General features: G+C 44.6%; 1 protein-coding gene across 7 annotated transcripts in view; it reads left to right on the forward strand.

Annotated features, from left to right (window-relative positions):
• Positions 1-15,388, forward strand: part of LOC119965187 (complexin-2) — a 352,423-nt gene that overhangs the window by 270,283 nt on the left and 66,752 nt on the right. The window contains exon 1 of one of the 7 annotated variants that reach the window (XM_038795603.1): positions 3,300-3,526. The exons of the other annotated variants lie outside the window; for them this stretch is intronic. The gene's annotated coding sequence lies outside the window, so the exon portion shown is untranslated. Of the gene's footprint in view, positions 1-3,299; positions 3,527-15,388 lie in introns of those variants that run through there. 7 annotated transcript variants of the gene reach the window in all.

The raw sequence follows: 15,388 nt of genomic DNA on the forward strand, positions 1-15,388 counted from the left end.
GTTCTTATGTTGAGCAAATAGCTTAGGCCCTATTTACAAAGTTGCGATGAGACCAGTCTGATGGTGTATGGAACTGTAACACGCATATTGACCAGTGAAGGTAAGCTTGCCATTGTGCGAATCCCCCCCTTGGAACATCCCTCAACTAGTACACCAAGGAAGGGGAGCGATTTTGATTGCTCCATTTCAAAGATCAATTTGAGTGCAGGATGGAATCGATTAAGATATGTGACAAAATTATTACATGCAGCTATGGAGTTATATATAGCAAAAATATCCACATATTAGAAGATGCAAAGGTTTGGAGGTTAGATGTCATTCCATCAAAGGCATATTTCCCATGGCACCCAACAAAGATGTTTGTGACAGCTGGGCCGAGAGGGGATCCCGTCGTAACCCCATCTATTTGGACATAGATGGTGCCATTAAAACTGAACTCGACTGTGCGAGTTGTTGAGATGATAAGCTCAATGAATACTGATTCACACAAGGGTGGTGCAGCATAACAATCTATGCTTCCTTCAGTGGGATGTTGGTGAATAGGCTAGCAATGTCAAGTGAGCACATGAACACATATTGCCATCACTCTGTGAAGGAATCCTTCACTGTGTATGTGGAAAACGTACTCAAAACTGGTTGTTACAATTTGCCCAACCATTTGGCCAATTCATGCTGTGCAGAACTGGTCATAGATAAAACAGGACGTAAAGGGAAATTACTATTTTGTGTCTTGGGAAACCCATACATATGCCATATACATGTCAGTAATGCCAAATGGCTAATTGTAAGTGTAGAATTTCAAAGCTCCACTGGGAGTGGTGGCCCCTGCTGAGAGTGCATGTAATCCCAAAGAGGAGATGCCAATGGAAGAGTAAAACTGGGGTTTCACTGGGACCAGGCAATGAGATGGAAGTCCAGGCGGGGGAGGGAACACTGCAGGGGCAATATCTTAGTTTGGGGGTTGGTGGACTGCTGCAATTAGCACAGGGGCCTGTAAAGATGGCAATGCCTTGCTTTCCCAGCCACCAGACATGAACACTTAGCACCAATAGCCTCCACCATGGATAATACCCCAGTGGAGATAGTAGGAGGCCCTTAAGAGGCCTCACTTGGCCAATAAATGAGTGGAGTGCCTGACACCTTTCCCACCGCTGGTAAATTAAAGCAAGAGTGGCTAGGCGGCAGTTTTACCTTTGTAAAATCAGCCCTCAAGGTGAATCAGTGATCTATAATTTGAAGTTGTGATCATTCCTGCCTGTCAATTCAAATTTCAAACATCTATTTTGAACACCTGTGGGCTAGAGTAGCATCACATAGTTTAAATTTGGATGGTGGCCACTCTGCTCCTGATCCACCACTATGCTTGCTGTGCCATCTTCTGCTACACTGCCTTCAAATTGTGTAAATTTGCTGCTGAAGAATTGTGTGGTATGGTGATATTAGTTGTGGTATTTGCCACCCAGTACAGGTTGAGCATCCCTTACCTGAAATTCCAAAATCGACACTTTCTTTTGAGTGCGCTGCACATGCACAGCTCCCTACGTGCGCCGCACCTGCGCAGTTTCCAACGTTCCACACATGCGCAGTTTCCAACGCGCACCGCACTCACGCAGTGTATTCCAAAATCTGAAAAATTCCAAAATCCGATACACGCTCGGCCCCACGCATTTTGGATAAGGGATTTTCAACCTGTAGGAGCATTCCAGAATTCCGGATGTTTGTTTAAGAAGGTGCATCCTCTGTCCATTAAACACTATTTGCTGAGAGAAATTTCTTTACATTGTTAGATGCTTATAAATTCTGTTTTTGACCCTTGAGGGGAGGCCAGATTACGAAGGCAATAAAATCCAGCAGTAAATAATTTCTTTTTAATGCGTTTGACTGTATAGAATATAACATTTGGAGTGTGATAGACTCATGCGGCTTACATTTATATTTGTATCTATATTTGAATATATAAGTGGTGAGGTTCTAAGATGGAAAGAGCAATTACAAGTTACCACATTAATAAATAAATGCTTTTTTTCTTGAGGCTGTTAACACTGATCATCATTCACACTCCAACTAATATCTATGGTGATTACCATCATAATATAAACTGTCACAAGGAAATTTTCAGCGCTACTTTATTGAATTTAAATATTAATGCCATTCAGATATGTGATGTATGCAAAAGCTCTATGTTTTATTTAAGGAGAGTCAGAATATCTTGATTTGCTGCACAGAAGAATATGGTTTTTTACCATAGGAATCATTTTAGTGCTGTTGGTAATTCAAGCATTGTCTAGATTTCGCAGGCAGCAGCAAAGAAAAGGCACTGACCTTGAAGAAAGATGTCCATAAAGATTTAGCAACCTTGTGGCGCAGATTTACTCTTTCCAACAGCAGTTTATTTCTGGCGTCAGTTCAAAGTACTCTCCAGCAGCAACCACATCAGCAAACAAGATAAGCAGCCAATTGCATTGAAGTGTTTCCATAGACTGCACAACAAGAAGCCAAAGCAACTGACTACCTTCACTTCCACTTTATTTTCTTACGGATAATAAGACAATTGATTGGGACGTGCACATGGGATTAACATAGAGGATAAACTAACATAAACAAATTTTAATTTAAAATATTTCAAGAATATGTGGGATTTCTTTCTGCTGGAGAAATTCGACACATATATAATTACTTTTCCGGGGCCAAAGTGGCTTATGAGCAGTAATTCTAAATTTAGTATGCAGTTAAAAACCAGGTTGCACTTCATTCAACAAGGTGTCACTTTTCCAAGCCTTTTTACAGCGAGATTAAATGCATAAAAGTAGAATTTGTCATCAGGCCAATGATTTCCAATTGATTGCCCTGGTGGGAGACCTCAGCAGTTCACCTTCTGGTGAGTGTAGAGCTACAATTTCCAAACTGTACGTCACAGCGCCAATTGTGGTTACAGAAGCAGCAAATAGGTTTGCACGAAATAGAATTACTGTAAGGGTCCTTCCTGTTTATTCCCTGTTTACTCCCTTATTTCCCCTTTTATTTTTGCTGTTATATTTTTGATCCATGGATAATTAATTGACATCACACTTTAAGGCACCTTGATTCAAGCAGGAAGAATCCGGAAGGTTGTGCTGGTTTAAACAAGTTGCAGACTGGTTAGTATTAGGGACAGAGAAATGGGCTGGGACTTACTGATTAGCTCATGGCCAATGGATTGGCCCAATAGGTTATACTCTGCCCGGTAACAGGTGGTGATTGGATCCTATTTCACTGGGATGTTTTTCAATGTCCCAAGGTTTGAGTTTGGTTTCAGTTTTGATTCTGTCAGCACGCGAAGAGTTCCAGTTAATTCTCTCCAAAATTATACAGCCAACTCTCTCCAGAAAGATCCAGCTAACTCTCCCCAGAAGGCCACTATGAGGGTTGACTACCTCTCCAGGAAGCCTGGTGGGCACTGTTTTCCTGAGACTATAGAGGCTTGAAGACAAACCTCGATCTAAAAGCAAAGTTTGATCAGAAATAAGGTGACTCTCCAAGAAAAGCTGTAAGTAATGCATTTCTAAACTAAACAGTACCTGAATGAATGATTAGAAGGAAGATCATTACAGACTTTAATCTGCAAGCTTGCTGTGAAAAAAAGTGTGCTAAAGCCATCATCTTGAACAAATACTCTTTCTTCCTCCACTTATGATTTTTAGCCCTTTCCACCCCTATGTTTGTCTGTCTTGTGTGTGTGGGTAAAGGATGGGATAGTTACCGCAGGAAGTAAGTATTCGCTTGTCATTAATCAGTTGTATTTCCTGCATATTTCATGCTAGTTCTTGTTACAAATAAACAATAACCTTGTTCACATTTAGAAACCTGGGGCGGTATTCTCCCCTACCCAGCGGGGCGAGGGTTCCCAGCGTAGCGGAGTGGCGCAAACCACTCCGGCGTCGGGCCTCCCCTAAGGTACGGAATTCTCTGCACCTTTAGGGGCTAGGCCCGCGCCGGAGAGGCTCCCACTCCGCCGACTGGCGCCAACGGCATTTGGCGCCACGCTGGCCGGCATCAGAGCTGGCCGAAAGGCCTTCGACGTTCGGCGTGAGTCCGCGCATGCGCCGGAGCGTCAGCAGCCGCTGACGTCACCACCAGCGCATGCGCGATGGAGGGGGTCTTTTCTGCCTCTGCCATGGTGGAGGCCGTGGCGGCGGCAGAAGAAAAAGAGTGCCACCACGGCACAGGCCCGCCTACCGATCGGTGGGCCCGGAATGCGGGCCAGGCCACCGTGGGGGCAACTCCCCGGGGTCCGATTGCCCCGCGCCCCTCCCCAGGACCCCAGGGCCCACTTGCGCCACCTGCTCCACCAGCACAGAGGTGGTATAAACCACGTCGGTGGGAGAGGCCTGACAGTGGCGAGACTTCGGCCCATCGCGGGCCGGAGAATCGCCGCGGGGGCCCGCCGACCGGCAGAGCCCGGCAACCGGCGGGGCGCGATTCCCGCCCCCGCCGATTCCCGGGTGGCGGAGAATTTCAGCCACGGCGGGGGTGGGATTCACGAAGGCCCCGGGCGATTCCCCGACCCTGCGGGGGGTCGGAGAATTCCGCCCCTGGTGACTGTGATTATTAGACAGCCAAAGGCCAAAGACTTTGGGTAATTTTACAAGAATTATTGTCACATGGGGCTGGAATTATTGGCACGTGGGGCTCCAGGGCACATGGGGCTGGAATTGACCGTGCGTTGGCCAAGGCTGTTATAGCATCATGTTCGTCTAATAAAGTCTGCAAAATACGTTAATGTATTGCAAGGTACAGCATGAAGAATTAAAGTTTGAGGAGAAATTAAACAAACTCTTGTTATATTATGTGGAATTTAAAAGGTGAAGGGATGATTTGAAGTCTTCAGGAAAAATTAAGGAACAGGAAAGCCCACTACCCTACCCCCAAAAATTCAAAGTTTTGATCACTCCTCACATAAAATTCTTTGTGACATCTGATTGGATGTTCCTCCAACAAGATGCAATTATTTTGCATTTTGGCGAAGAGGAGAGATTTGGCGAAATTATTTCTGCTACTTGGTGAGTCTCGGAAATAGTCATAAATTAGCTCCAGGCCATCAGCCGTAAGATTTGAAAACACTTCCACATGAAACGGGTGATAGAATTCTGGAACTCTGTAAATGGAAATTGATGCTAGATCAATTGTTAAATTTAAAACTGAAATGGGTAAGAGTTTTGTTAACTAAAGGTATTAAGAAGAGCAAACACAAGTGTATGGAGTTACTTGCAGATCAGCCATCATCTCATTGAACAGTGGAGTTGGCTGAATGGGCTAAATAGCCTACTCCAGTCCCTATATTCCAATGTAAAAGAAGTGCAACACTAATCTAGCCGTCAGCATCAAAGAATTGAGTTCAGAGGTGCGCCAGACTAAAAGAACAGTGTCTGAGATGCAACCTGAAATAAGTATATAAAGCACGAAGTGGTAGAATTATATTTAGTTTGGAGTGGGGCATTAGGGAATTCTAATATTCTAGCCCTTGATGGCCAAGGAAGGTACATTCATAACACGGTCAAACAGGTTGAGTGTATCAATCTGCAAATCCTCCACACACGCCAACGGCTAGCAGTAAGAGCAGGAGAGTGTCCTGTTCAGCTATGCTTGTTGTGGAGTGGCACCCCTCAAGCTATAAGCTCTTGGCGACAGATTAGCGGCCAGTTCTGTGAAATACTAGTTATGGAAACAGACAAGTCAGCCTTAGTGCATCACTAGGTGCGGAAAGAGATTTGGAATATCCTAGCCAAAATACAAAAGAATTGCAACTTGTGAGAGGAACATCCAGGACAGATGTGACAAAGAATTTTCCGTGATGAGTGATCAAAACTTTCAATTCTTTTGGGTAGGATAGTGGGCACAGTTAGATGATATGATGGGGAAATACAAATCTTTTATTCTGGAAAAGGAACTGAGATCTGATTAACGGGCCCCCTGTGCTCTTCAGACTGGTTAAAGTTTACTCATGTGGCACTCATCCAGAATTACTTGGGGAAAGGGCAACATGTTAGCAATTGATGAGAGGGATAAGGAAAACGACAGCATGAAGCTTGGATCAGCCTTACCATTATTCGGCTTAATTGGTAACAATATTTCAAAATATCACCATGGCATGCAGAGAAAGGGATAATAAAATAAACAATAGATTGGTTGTTGGCTAAGGTGTTATGTTGCCAAGGGCTAGAGAGCCAAACTTCAGTTATGCTTTATTACCCAATGCAGCAAAAATAGATGTTTCAGAGGTATTCAAGACGAACCACTAACAACAGTAAAATAAATCTGCTTTCAATGGTCCCTTTGACCTGAGAAACATTTCAACAACATTTTGTATTTGTATAGTGCATTTAGTGGGTGAGATCTTCCGACTGTTCACACCGACAGGATCTTCCGGTCCCGCCGATGGTGCACCCCTGCCATGAGCTTCCCGGCAGTGTGGCGTTGATTCAATGGGAAATCGCATTGACATCGGCGGAACTGAAAAATTCTGCAACTGGTCCAAGACGAGCTGCCGAGAAAGACGCCGTGGGGAGACCAGAGAATCTCGCCCATAACACATCCCAAGGGGCTTCACAGGTGCATTGGAAAACAAAATTCGACATTCCTTTGCCAGCACCTTCGAAAACCAGACCTCTACCATCTAGAAGGGCAAGGGCAGCATATGTAAGGGAACACCTGTAAATTCCCCTGCAAGCTACACAGCATCTTGACTTGCATCTATACTGCTATTTCTTCACTATCTCTGCATTAAAATCCCAGAACAGCTTTCCGAATAGCATTGTAGTTGTACCTGCACCAGGTGGACTGCAATGGTTCAAGAAATCATCGTCACCTTCTCAAGGTTAATTAGGGCTGGGCAATGATTGCTGGCCTTGCCAGGGACACCCGCCAACCCATGAAAAAATTGAGCCACTTTAGAAGGTACTGGAGAAAATGGCCAAACAATTTGTTGCCGAGGTAGGTTTTAAGGAGCAGCTTTATGGAGAAAAAAAAGGTAGAGAGACAGAGACGTTTAGAGAGGGAATTCCAGAACTTACCGCCTCAGTATTTAAAGGTCCGGCAGAAGAATTAAAATTGAGAAAGCGCAGGAGACCAGAATTAGAGAATCTTCGAGGATTGTGGAGCCCTGGCGCTTACAGAGATAAATAGAGGTCACAACATGGAGGGATTTGGAAACAAAGATGAGAATTTTTTATTTGAGGCTTTGCGTAACCACAAGCTTAGATAGGTCAGTCAATGTGCACAGGAATGATGGGTGAAATGGACTCGGTGCAATAAGGACATGGGCAGCAGATTTTGGATTGCCTGAGATTTATGGAGGAGAGAATGTAGGAGGCTAGCTGGGAATGTGTTGGAATAGTTAATTCAAGAGGTAACAAAAGCATGGATGAGGCTTTCAGTAGTGGATGAGCTGAGGCAGGAATGAAGTCAGGTGATTTGATGGTGATGGAAAATGGTGTTGGTGTAGATATATTGTCAGAAGCTCATCTGGGGGTCAAGATGGAAAATGGTCGTGTTAAATCTTAGGTACTTGTCAGGGAGAGAGATGCAGTCTGTGGTTAAGGAACAGAGCCTGTCGAGATGACCAAAGACAATTGGCGGGATTCTCTGTCAGCGCGATCATCTGCTTTGACGGCAGCGCACTCCCGTGAATTTCTCGATGGTGTGGGAGTGGCCTCAATAGTACAAATCTCTGATAAGCAGTCTGATAATTCAGAGATGGTGGAGGAGTCAAGTGAGGTGGTGGTGATGATGGAGATCTGGGTGTCTTCGTCATACATGTGAAAACTGACATACAGTTTCTGAATAATGTCACTGAGGAACTGCATGTAGATGAGGGGCGCGATTCTCCGCTCCCCACGCCACGTGGGAATTGCGGGAGGGCCCTCCGACTAATTTCACGACCCCCTGGCGAGCCCGCAATTCTCCCACCCCCCGCTCGGAAGAATCGCCACTCGCCGTTTTTCACGGCGACCAGCGATTCTCCGCCCCGGATGGGCCGAGCGGCCTGCCATTCGCTACCGGTTCACGACGGCGGCAACCACACCCCGTCGCTGCCGTTGTGAAAACTCCGTGAGATGCCCGTTTGGGGCTTGTAGGGGGCCTGGTGGGGAATGAGCACCACGACTGCTTGGGAGGGGACAGGCCCGCGATCGGTGCCCACCGATCGTCGGGCCGGCCGTCTCTATCGGACGCACTATTTCCCCTCTGCCGCCCCACAAGATCAAGCCACAACGTTTTGCGGGGCGGCTGAGGGGAAAGACGGCCACCGCGCATGCGCGGGTTCGAGCTGTCAGCCATTTTGACGTCAGCCGCGCATGCGCAGGTTGGACGGCTCCAACCCGCGCATGCGCGGCTGACGTCACATAGGCGCCGCCGTCGCGTCACTCTCGGCGCACCGCCCGGCAGCCGAGAGTTACGGAGCGCCGCTCCTAGCCCCGCCCAGAGGGGAGAATAGGGGGCGTGGAGCGGCCTCCAAGGCCGTCGTGAAACTCGACCGAGTTCACGATGGCCCTCCCGATTTTTCCCGGGAGCGGAGAATCGCGCCCGAGAAATAAGAGGGGGCCTAAATTCCTTGTGGTAACCAAAGGTAATAGTTCAGTGTGAAGTGAGGCCATTGCTCTGACTATGATTAGATAGTTAAGAATGGAACCCAGGTGACTTCAGTCCCATCCAGCTGAATGATAGTGGACACATGTTGAAGGCGGATGGTATGATTAATTACATTAAAGGCTGCAGACAGATCAAGTCAGCTGAGGAGAAATGGTTCCCAGGCACATCATATGTCATTTGTGATTTGGATAAGAGCTGTTCCAATACTATGGCAGGGGTGGAAGCCTGAAAGTAAGGATCCAAACGTGGAGTTCCGGGAAAGATGTCCATGAATTTGGCCAGTGTCAACATGTTCAAGGACTTCAGAAAGGAAAGGTTGTTTGGCGATGGGGTGGGAGTGTGTAAGGATGGTGGGGGCATGTTTTGGCATTTGAGATGTTTTTGCCAAAGTGCTTTGGAATGGAAATAGAGAATGATAAGTCTGTCAATTGACAGAGGTGGGTGAGAAGGGATTGAGGAGAGGCTGAACTTTGGTCAAAATCTTTTTGCATACATTTGTAAAAGGTAGAGACTGGTGATATGCCTGTAAGCAATATCATAGATGGATGGTGTGCGACCTCCAACCAGTAGGTGGCGGTGCAGACACCCCATGCGGTCTCAGGACAGTGGTCATGTGACAAGAGACTCCAATATAAGTGGGGGCACATCCGGCCATCACCAAATGGTTGTAGGAGATGGTTGTTGGACGTACAAGTGAACAGAGGAGTACAAAGAAACTCCATGATAACTTGCTCAGCAACAGATCGCTATCTTACCACGTGTGATTCAATGAAGATCTTGGTTTGGATAAGTCAAAGTGTTTGGTCGATTCCTTTGCAAGACATCGAAACCAAACATAACAGAGACTAATGGAGAAATGAGGCGAGGTTAGGGAAAATATTACAGAGAATAAAGTAAAATAAGTAAAGTCACCATCGTGCCAGATGCCCATAGACTGCTTTCCCCTTTGAGGCAGAGAGTTGACTGATGGTCATTTAACATGAGGATCACCACACCTCTGGCAAGGAGTAAGGTTGGGAAGACAGGCCTTCATGAATAAATTACAGAGAATAAGTGCATGGTCACTGCAGGTTCAGCTATCAATAGAAGGGTGAATGAAGGAAAGAGATGCATTAGCTGGTAATGCAAAGGTCCTAAGCGTGTCAGAGGTGATATAAGGCTGGAGAACATTATAGAGTTAGAATGGGAGGAAGCAATTAAAGGATTGGAAATCAAAATTAGGATTTTGAATTTAATGCACCGACTAGAAAAATAATGTAGGTTGAAAAGGATGGAAATAATGGGTGGAATCTTACCAAAAATAGCAATATGCCAGTTTCGGCAAGAGAAATGGACTGAAACCCTTGGAGGGAGTTTACAGGATTTTGTATGGAATTTTATGCCTGTTTAAGAAACATTTATCTCCCCGCAAGATTCAGAACACGTTCCTGGTGCCCTCCCACTGATTTGGTCGCCCCAGGGAGACATAATCAGTGCAATCACTGGGGAGCTCCAGAATTGACAGAATTGACCCACCCCCCCATTATGAACTACACTACCATCACAGTTCTTTGTGAGGGGAATGCAATGCAATATCTAACCAATGAGGGGGGAAGGAATTGGTTCATCACTCACTTCCTAGTCCTTTGATTTCCTTATGTTCTGTGACTCAATTACATCCTCATTTACGTTATCTAACTTCCCTCATTTGAACGTGTCAACAAGTGAAAGAAGATCTTTGCAGCAACCTCCCGCATGAGACCCATGACCTCCTCACATAGTCCGAGATATTTATATGATTCTCCCTCCATTGATCCATGCAGGCACTGTTTCTACTGCAAAAAGATAGACTACATGAGGGGAAGGCTAGTAGTTGATGAGTATATGCAAAGTGGCACAGGATATCTGAACTAAGAGATCTGGGTGCATCCAATTATTAAAATTGAAGAAGTCATTTTTGGGTTGTGCAATTAAATAGTTGCTGTTGGGGGAAATGTACAGCCCTTCAAGACATTCAATTAGCGCAGCTCTTAACCGAAATGTGTTGTCGAGAATTAGGTAGGTAAGCTGCTTTAAGAAGGTGAAGAGTGCATTGGTACCCATGATGGCAAGGTAGGATTGGGGAAGTGCCCATTATCTTACTGTAATCAGTCCACGGAGGCAGAAGCCCCTTCACCAGAATCTTTTTTATTAACAAAACCAACAGCAGTACGACCATGTGCATTCAGCTTGCTATCTACATGGGGAGTGCAGAAGGATCTGACACTCCCTGTTATATACAAAGAAGAGGTTCCCTGATCGGCCCATTAATCAGGTAACTCATATTCCAATTGGCCAATCTCATTAAGTCATTACACTACCCTTCCGACTCAGCTGTGGTAATTCAACTTGGGGCAAGAGTATACAGTCCTGGGGGATGGGAAATTTGGCATTCAGTGTCTGTGCCATCACCCTCCTGGCGGTATGAGTATTATTCTTGGGATGCTTGTTGACATGCACACCCAGCAACTGGTTTCTCCTCACCTCAATTTGTCAAGGAGATCTGAGTAAGGAAAAGTTGGATTCCTCTTTGGGTGTCATGCCCTGCTGTTTGGCAGTTTGCTCCAGAGCAGGTCTTGTAGCATGATACAAAAAGATGGATGGAACACGCAGTGAAGTCATTTGAGAGTCAAGTAATTGAGCCGAATCTTACATTTCAGAAGGCTACATCTAAATTTCCATGCACTACAACACAGTACGACTATTTGCATTGGAATTGCGTCAGTCATTTTCTAACTGATACACGTACTTCTGGTCCTACCGAGGGAAGTTTTAGGATTAGTAGTTGTAGATCCCTGTGGCTTCCCCAGCTGAGGCTTAAAGTTGCATAGGGGTTCTTTTGATACAATGGATCTCTGATTTTCATAAGTTTATGAGACTGCCAGGTGCCGTATACGGGTACCTCATCTGTCTAAAAACCTGGGAGATTAATAGATGAACAATTGAGATCTGAGCAGACAGGTATATTCATCAATCCTCAAGTCTTCAGTGTGCTATCTCTTCTTTGAAAATAATAGATTACATATTCTAGCATTCTTAGTAAAAACTTACATTTCAATATGATCTATATATTTAATTACATGGATGTTTAAGGATCACTTCCCTGAGCACATAAATTCCATCCTCTCAAAATTATTTTGTACATTGATATGAGAAGGATTCTTCAATATTTCCCTGGCGGTTTCTTCAAAGTCAGTTATGATCCTCATGAAGATAGCTGTTTTCTATTGCTTTTTAAGAATTTTTATGACATTGCTAATTGATTTGTCTGGAAATACATAGCTTTTCTTTGAGCATTTGAAAAACAGGATAGGCAAAATAAAAGCAGCACACAGCTATACTGCAACAGAAATATTTGTCCACGTAAAGACAATCTATTTTACTCTCTAAATTGTGTCCTGAAGATAATGATGAAATACAACTTCTTGTTTCAAGCTATATCCCTCCATTCACTGGTGCTATTTAGACACCTGGTTGAACAGGAAGAGAATATTGTTCCATGGGGTGTGTGTATAATGAAACAGAATAGCAAAGCAGATGGGATCAATGCAAGGAGACAATCTTGTGGAACCTTGTTGTATAACATCTGTCCTTGTACATTTATTTATTTTGTTTAAGGTTGCAGCGTGCATTCATTGTATGCACACAGGTACAAACAATGCTGTTCTGGTTATTTTGATCCTCAGTGTTTGCCTGCAGCTGTTATTTCTCAGTTCATCTATACAGACAGCCTTAAGCTCGGTATAGGCTGATCATTATTCCCATTGAATTATTCCAGTTTTGATTTGCATATGAATTTGCCTTTTTTTTCAGCAGGAGTATATCTGAAAAATGCAATTTTTGAATTAACTTATGTGGAATGAGAATGATGTACAGAACGACAACCGTTTCCTTATAAAGAGTGTACAATGAGCCATTATAGTCTGTTTTATCACCACCTCCCTGCACAACTCCTTGCTGTGGCATTGTTCTTGCTCAGAGTAAGCGTGTTAGCCTTGATAGTCTATTCAGTGACAAGGACATGATAATCTCGTCTGGTCCTACCCATTCGGCGTCAGCAGTTATGACTGGATAGAAATTGGACGGATAGAAATCAGGAAAAACTTGGCTGATTTTCCTTTTCTTAAACAGAGTGCGAGACCAATTATCATGCCCCACTACCAACCCGGATATGGGAACTTCCTAGTCTTTAAGATTAAGCTAGATAAATTAGTTGTGCCATTATCAAAGCATATTGCTATTTCTCTGCCTCATTTCTAAAATCAAACACTTTCTGCATGCATCTTGATTCATTTTCAGTTACAAACAGTGTGGCGGAGATCCTACTGCTAATATTTGAAAGTTAAAGGTAATGTTAACAATGTGCAACCATGATAAAAATATTTTTCGATGCATGTTTTCTTCTAAAGTAATTCCTATCTCCAGTTTTAGACATGTCTATTGCTGTTATTATACATATCACGTATGTATCACATATATCATGTATATTTTAAGTGAGATGTTTAGATGAGAGAAGTATTGACTTCCTCACAGCTCCAGTTTCAATTTTATACTCTTAAGAAAGGCAGAAGTGGCATATCAGACAAAAAAGGCTTTAGCAGGGCAATCAGATGCCCAACTGACTATTCTCTACAGAAGATAGCCTCTTCATTTTGTTACGAATGTGAGGTTTTACAAGATTGTTATGTTTTGGGACTTCGTTTTTAATTCAGGGTAAAATTGATGAATGAAGGTGATACGGACATTCAAAATAGGAACAGAAGTAGGCCATTCAGCCCCTCAAGCCTGTCCTGCCATTTAATATGATCATGGCTGATCTGATTGCGTTGAGTTCCACGTTCAAGGATACATTAACAAATACATGGATAGGATGGGTATAGAGGGATACTGCACAAGGAAGTGCTAAGAGTTTTGTCCAAGGGTGGTGTCATGACCGGTACAGGCTTGTCAGGCCGAAGGGCCTGTTCCTGTGCTGTACAGTTCTTTGTTCTTCGATCCGGCTTACATCGCCTTCTGAGGCAGAGTTCCAAAGTCGCACAATCCTCTGAGAGAAAACGATTCTCCTAATCCCTGTCTTATAAGGGAGCTCCCTAATCTTAAAACAGTGCTCCCTCGATCTGGACTCAACTTAATAGAAAAATCCTTTCCATGTCCACCTTGCTAGTACTGTTCAGGATCTTATCTACTTCAATCAAGTCATCCCTCACTCTGCTAAACTCGAGTGGAAACAAACCCAGCCTGTCCAACCTTTTTAAAAATTCATTCACGGGATGTGAGCGTCGCTGGTTAGGCCAGCATTTATTGCCCATCCCTAGTTGCCCTTCAGAAGGTAGTGGTGAGTTGCCTTCTTTTTTAAAATAAATTTAGAGTACACAATTATTTTTTTTTCCAATTAAGGGGCAGTTTAGCCTGCACATCTTCGGGTTGTGGGGGTGAAACCCACGCAGACATGGGGAGAATGTGCAAACTCCACACAGACAGTGACCCAGGTCCGGGATTCGAACCCAGGTCCTCAGCGGCCGCAGTCCCAGTGCTTTCAACTGCGCCACATGCCACCAAAGAGTTGCCTTCTTGAACCGCTGCAGTCATTGAGATGTAGATGCACCCAATGTTCTGTTAGGGAGGGATTTCCAGGATATTGCACCAGCGACAGTGAGGGAACGGCGATATATACTTGAGCTGCGTTGGCTCAGTGGGCTAGACAGCTGGCTTGTAACGCAGAACAAGGCCAGCAGGGTGGGTTCAATTACCATACCGGCTGAGAGAATTCTGAATTCTCCCTCTATATACCCAAACAGGCGCCGGAATGTGGCGACTTGGGGATTTTCACAGTAACTTCATTGCAGTGTTAATGTAAGCCTACTTGTGACAATAAAAGATTATTATTATTATATTTCCAAGTCAGGGATGTTAGTGACTTGGAGGGGAACTTCCAAGTGGTGGGGTTCCCAGGTCCCTTCTGCTCTTGACCTTTCCAGATGTTAGAAGTCATGGAAGGTGCTGTCTGAGGACCTTGGTGAATTACTGCAGTGCATCTTGTAGATGGTGCACATGGCTGCCCCTGATCGTTGGTGATGGAGGGTTTTAATGTTTGTGGAAGGGGAAGCAATATAATGGGCTGCTTTGTCCTGGATGTGGTTGAGCTTCTTGAGTGTTGTTGGAGCTGCACTCATCAGGCAAGTGGAGAATATTCCATGGCACACTTCTTGTAATCTACTTGTGCCTTGTAGATGGGGGGGACAGGCTTTGGGGGTCAGGAGGTGAGTTACTCGCCGTAGGATTCCTAGCCTCTGACCTGCTCTGGTAGCCACAGTATTAATATGGCTAGTTCAGTTCAGTTTCTGATTAATGGGAACACCCAGGATGTCGATTGTGGCGGATTCAGGTCGGAGATGGTAATTGCCTGACATTTGTGTGGCTCGAATGTAACTTGCCATTTGTCAGCCCAAGCCTGGATAGTGTCCAGGTCTTGCTGCATTTGAGTGTGAACTGCTTCATTATCTGAAGAGTCACGAATGGTGCTGAACATTGTGCAGTCATCCACAAACATCCCCACTTATTGATGAAACAGTTGAAGATGGTTGGGCCCAGAACATTACTCTGAGGAACTCCTGTAGTGATGTCCTGGAGCTGAGATGATTGACCTCCAACCACCACAACCGTCTTCCTTTTTGCTAGGTATGACTCCAACCAGCAGAGAGTTTTCCATAGGAGTCAAGTCACTATGGTCTTTCACGCAGGAATG

The sequence above is a fragment of the Scyliorhinus canicula genome, chromosome 4 (genome assembly GCF_902713615.1).
Source record: "Scyliorhinus canicula chromosome 4, sScyCan1.1, whole genome shotgun sequence".
Taxonomy (NCBI): Eukaryota; Metazoa; Chordata; class Chondrichthyes; order Carcharhiniformes; family Scyliorhinidae; genus Scyliorhinus; species Scyliorhinus canicula.